Source organism: Etheostoma spectabile, chromosome 3 (genome assembly GCF_008692095.1).
Source record: "Etheostoma spectabile isolate EspeVRDwgs_2016 chromosome 3, UIUC_Espe_1.0, whole genome shotgun sequence".
Taxonomy (NCBI): domain Eukaryota; kingdom Metazoa; phylum Chordata; class Actinopteri; order Perciformes; family Percidae; genus Etheostoma; species Etheostoma spectabile.
Genome location: NC_045735.1, coordinates 11,939,544 through 11,945,673, shown reverse-complemented (window position 1 = coordinate 11,945,673; position 6,130 = coordinate 11,939,544). Strand labels below are relative to the sequence as shown.

Sequence of the window (6,130 nt, the reverse complement as noted above, 5' to 3'; positions counted from 1 at the left end):
TGATTCTGGTACAAATAAAAAAAAAAAAAAAAAAAAAAAACTGGCAACAGTACCGTCCCTGAAATCCGTGTTAATGAGATAGCAAGGGCACTATCTTTCCCAAAAACAATTATTGACACTATATCTTTTAAGTAAAGTTAATGAATTACATCTTAAATTTTTTTTTTCAAAAGATATGAACATGTTAGGGATACTTTATATAGGCATATCTTAACTATTTCTTTTTCCTCTCACTTTCTCACAGCCACACTTGACTATTTGACTCTCATTCACCCATTCACATACACCAATGGTGGCGGAGCTGCCAAGCAAAGCGCTGGCCCACTACATGACGAGGCCGTTAGCTATCTGCTGCTCCTCAGTCAGAAGTGACAGAGAGAGGTGACAGGTGGCAGCTGCAAGACAGAAAGACCTCCCGCTTGACGGACAATAGAGGCGTCTCTCTTCTACAGAAAGTTGCTTGATTTGTAGCTAGTCTCTTTTAAATCTGCAGCCACGGCTGTACAAAACCGCCGGTGAACCGTAATCAATGCGCCGTCTAGGGATGTAGCAACTCCCCACCCCCGCTGTGTACAGAGCTTTGCAACAGTGTGCTGCGGTTTACTTTTTCAGCGCATGTGTGATTGATTGAAAGATGCGTCACCACACACACACACACACACACACACACACACACACACACACACACACACACACACACACACACACACACACACACACACACACACACACACCACACACACACAACACACACACACACACACACACACACACACACACACACACACACACACACACAATTAATCGTTAGATGCCCTCAGTGTTTGGCACAAGGAGAAAAAAGAAAGGGAAGTATAGAGGAAAAAGGGAAAAAAGCAAGGACAAGGGTTTGATCAGTGGTAGTTTGATTAGATGAGCGAGTGACCTCATGTATTATGCAGAAATTATCTCTGGTCCCAACATGATATCATGATCTGAGTGAGGAGCATGTAGCGAGACTCTCAACATGAAATATTCATCACTCACACTCACAACGGTTACAATTTGGTACCAACATTCCTAAAACGTGATGGTACTTGTTTCTCTGCAGTAGCATACGTACCGTATGTAACAAAGATACCAAGGTTGCAATCTAGAGCAGTATAAACGACATAGTGGTGAGAGGGTTGAAAACAAAGCTTACGCCAAAGCAGCAGCCAGTTCAATAAGGCGTGAAGTGTTAGACGAGAAAGACAACCAGTCAGCAACTGATTAAGTCCTTACAGTCAAACAAAGTCCTTGTAAATGAGCAGGACATTGAAGCTTGCCACCCCTCCCCACAATCTAATAAACAGAATATAGCAATATAGCACAATAGTGAGATATGCCAACAGAATGTCAAAAATTAGCCTATTAAAACAAGGGAAAATGCTCAAGGGGACCAAGGTATTCTTAAATAAGCATCTTACAAAAAATAATGCTGAGTTAGCTTGGCGTGCCAGACAGCTGCGCAGAGTGACGAAAATGAAGGGTACAAACGAATGGAACTCCTGAAACTGCTAAAGCGATGCTAGTAAGATGCTTAGAAGACCTAAGAATATACAGAGGATGATGCCTTATAGCCTAGGTAACACTAGGATATAGGCTACGATACCAATACCAAACAAGCTCATGAACATAAATCAAGATACAGATCTTAAAATGAATTTCTTTTTTTTAATAATTTAGACAATTGCAATTATTTTACTGTGGCCCAATTTAACAATAACATTAATGTAGAACACATCATTTCAATCATTTGTTTCAATAGTCATAGTCTTAGTAAGAACTTCCAGGAAATAGTTGATTACCCAAGCGAATTTAAGAAGCCTTTCAGTGTTATAGCAATTTTTTCCCCTCACTGTATATGGGGACATTAACATAGACTTTCTTGAAGGTGCTCTAAGCGATGTTGGGTGACGCTACTTCTTGTTGATGTTCAAAGTATTTTCAAACACAACAAGACTAGCTTGCCCCTCCCTCTTCCTCATACCCTCCCTTCTGTGCTTTCGTGCACTAACCCCCCCAACCCCCACCCCCAAATCCTTCTTGTTGGTTATTGGCTGGACCGCTGGAACACGGTTTGTGTATGCATCGTGGCGGCCACAGTTTGTTTTTGTGGCCGTTGTTGCTGGGAACAGGCAGCTCGCGGATAGTGGGGAGATTTTTGCTGTATGTGACAACAAATGTTGTAGCTTAAAACACGTGTGACATCGCTTAGCGCACATTTAACCCATACAAGCAATCAGCAATTGAAGATTTCATGGAAACCATTTATGCAATGAGTCTATATCCCACAATCACAAAACCATGTAGAATTACATCACATTCAGCCACAATCATAGACAATTTATTTGTAAATAGTATGGAGAATAAAATAGTAAGCGGGCTTCTTGTGAAGGACATTACGGGCCATTTACCAGTCTTTGCCATATACGACTGCAATCATAAATTAAAAACAAAAAAAAATGGAAGAATAAGAACCGTTGAAGCTGTGAATGCCTTCAGAGCAGATCTCATGTCTCACAATTGGAGTCATATCTTACAGGCCAAGGACGTAAACACCACTTACGATAGATTTCTTGACTCCTTCCTAGCACTTTACAACAAAAGCTGTCCAGTCAGGCAAAGCAAATGGAAAACAAAGTATGGATAAGCCTTGGCTCACCAGGGGTATATTGAACTTATGCAAGAACAAGAATAGTATGTACAAAGAACTGATTAATATAGTTCCAAAGACAAAGAAATCAAATACAAAAGATACAAAAACAAACTAACAGACGTAAGAAAAATTAAAAAAGGAGTATTATGATAATAAACTTCCTGGGAATATATTAAATAAAACAGTCAGTAATAAATCAACCGGTACCAACTACTTGTAAGTTGTTGAGGATATGAACGCAGTGCCAGAAGGTTTTGAAATAGGCCCCAATCTGGCAGGGCAAATCATACTGCCAGATGAGGGCAGTGTAGAACAGAGAATGAGATAATTGAACTGGTAAAGAAAATGGAAAAACAAAATATCCATAGACTGTAATGTGATAGACATGACTATAATTAAGGAAATCATTTCAGCCATTGTATTACCTCTGTCGGGCAACTGTAACCTATCATTCCAAATGGGCCGCTTCCCAGACAAAATGAAAACAGAAAAAGTAATTCCACTGTTCAAGGCCGGGGATAAAAAAAAATGATACACAAATTATAGACCGGGGAGTCATGTGATCCGCTTGACAGAGATGGCAGCTTAAGGTATAGCTCCTGACCCAATTGGGTTATATTGGTTTCCAACTCCAATATTCTACCCCTTTGTGCTTGATAGAGTCATTTAAAACAGAATGGCAAACAAGAACAAACCCCAACACGGCGATAAGAACGCCATTGCAGCGGCATTACTGGAGAAACAGAAAAGCTACATCAAACCACTTTTTCTCAGATTCAGTCTCAAATTCAACAGATGGGGATTGAAAACAACAATAAGCTAACTGCTATCCATGCCCTTCTAGCATCTCTAACTGCAAGTCTGTCAGATCTGATGTGGACAATCTAAAAACTACCGTGAAAAGCAACTCAAGTACTTTTTACAGCCATGGCCACACTTTTCAAGAGATGGAGGACAGAAACCTAAGATGCAACATCTGCATCGTTGGGCTGAAAGAGGGGCTAGAAGCCTCTAATGCTATTCAGTATCTATCGTGCTCCCTGCCTAATTGGCTCCCGAAATTGGCAGATGTTCAGATGGAGATTATGAGAGCCCTCTAAATGTAAAGTGATAGCCCAAAGAAGAACACCACCACTAATCACACGTTGATTTTCAATGTGCTCCGCTGCACAACCAGGCAGGCAATCCTACAGGCAGAAATCTCCACCCAAGGTCGGGGGCAGAAAGAGTCGCTTTTCCCCTGCCGCGCCAAGCCCCAAGGAACATCACAGACATAGATATGACGCTCTGAAACTATCAGTCATTTTAAGCAAGGCAGAGGAAACCGCTTGAATTTGGCGAAGAACCTGAAATAAAGGCTCCGCAATCAGAGCTAGAACCAGACAGGTACGGACAACAGGTGACGGTACGTCGACGCGGACAGCAGTTTAGGCTTGATACATGTAATATCATTGCATTTTATCAGCCGTGGACAGTAACTATGCCTGAAGTGGAATGGCTTTGAATGACGACCAAAAACGCTTGTCTTTTACTGTGACCATTTACTGTTTAATATGTTGTGGTTTTACAAACTACAAAGTAAGCAGACGGACACATTTTGCATCTAGCGTCTCATGTTCATCTCAGTAAGCTAGCAACAGTACACAACAGACAATTTCCGTGTAGCTACTTCAAAATAAAAGCACTTCCTGTGACGGTTCGCAATTCTAAATTACTGTTAAACAAATAGTGCTAGCAAAAGTTAGCAAACAAGTTGTTCCGTACAGATAAATAACAAAAATAAAAAGCACAAATCCCCTTGGAACTACTGTACTTTAGAATAATGTTAATGAATGACGGCCATTTCCGCTACAGCGACGTCATTTACAGTAACATTACTAATTAGACAAAGCACCATAGTAGATTAAACACAACAGAGGGACTCACTACTTTACTTAAACACATGTAAACCAACTGGACTTGCAACTGCTTCTACTCTAAATGAGTTACCATGACTTTCTCGGCGTCCTAACCCTTTATTTTAAAAAGGTGGTTTAGCCATTATTCTGCTTATGGTTTACAGTTTTCTCTTTATAAACCTTTGCTAGAAGACGGATTAACCTCGGTTTTTGTTTTTTGTTGCAATCTAACTTTGGGCTACTTCATGGTGGATAAAGAACACAGTCACAGGCTTCATTTTTTAGTAAGTCAGAAAGGCTTCAAAATCCAACCAGCTAATTTCATCCAAAGTGTAACCTGTCTTAACTCAGTGAAAATAAAAAAAGGTGGGACTTGTTTATTTGAGCTGACAGGGAAGCTGAGCTCTCTATAGGGTTTTGTTGGGGGGAAATCTATACAGTACTCATGGCTGTGGTGTCTCTTTTGCAGTTTGCCAATTCAGTGGTTTTAATTTCTGCGTTAAAGTTGAAAGTGTCAATTAGAGTGTCCAGGGATATCATTAGTGCTCGCTCAGTCTTTTTCATAGTTGCAGGGTAAATTGAATGAGTTGTAATTGTGTGTCATGGCAGTAGACAAGCTTGTAAGCTGTGATCCAGACTGATCATGGCACAGTGGGTTATAGCCCACATTAAGGGTGACAGATGCTTAATTTGAGAAGGGGTAAGAGGGGATAGCTGTTGTTGCAGCAGAAACTTATGTGAATCAGAGACTACAGGAATGTTTTTTATAGCTGCTCTGTGTTGTGTAGCGGTCCCTTAACATGGCACTGACTGCCCCAGTCTGTGAAATACAAAAGTTGAGAAATTGGTATATACTGTTTATTTGAATCACTGCATGTTTGTCCCACACTGCAGCAGCCAAAAAGGTGGGCACTGAGGTAAAAAAAGCTCAGCTTTATTTAATCTATTTTTAAAGAATGCATTAAAAAAACAATTCAGGTTTGCACACCTTAAAGAATAAGGGTGTGTATCAACTGACAAACACCGGATTCCTTCTTTGAGGGAAAGACCCCAGTTAGCCCTGGTTAAGTTCAAAACCACAAACTGCTGTAAGGTGATTGTGCTCCAAGTGCTCCAAAAACATGATCGTGACAAGGCAGATCTCTAGAGTAGCCATTGAAACCTGCCGAGGATGCAGACACAGCTGACTGCGGTGACACAAGGACTAAATGGCTCGAAGTAATGGCCCTGGTACCCCCATAAACCCAGGGGATGGCGTGTGATAAGCTGTCAGTGTTTGGGTGTAATAATTTATAAAGCAGGTGATGCTTAGTTAGTGGATAGATGGACTGTGACATTATACTATCGTCATTTATGTTAATTACCAAAAACATTTCATTTACACTCAGTGCTGGGCAACTGTCTGTTACGATAACTTTCATTGAAAGCAAACATACTCACACACAATTTTATGTTTTTTATATATATATATATATATATATATATATATATATATATATATATATATATATATACACACACACACACACACACACACACACACACACACACA

General features: G+C 40.3%; 1 long non-coding RNA gene across 1 annotated transcript in view; it reads left to right on the top strand.

Annotated features, from left to right (window-relative positions):
* The first annotated feature begins 4,111 nt into the window (after positions 1 to 4,111).
* LOC116680400 (uncharacterized) overlaps positions 4,112 to 6,130 on the top strand; it is a 9,459-nt gene continuing 7,440 nt past the window's right edge. Inside the window, exons 1-2 of the long non-coding RNA XR_004329761.1 lie at positions 4,112 to 4,238; positions 5,845 to 5,850. This is a non-coding gene — a long non-coding RNA (uncharacterized LOC116680400). The remainder of the gene's footprint in view (positions 4,239 to 5,844; positions 5,851 to 6,130) is intronic.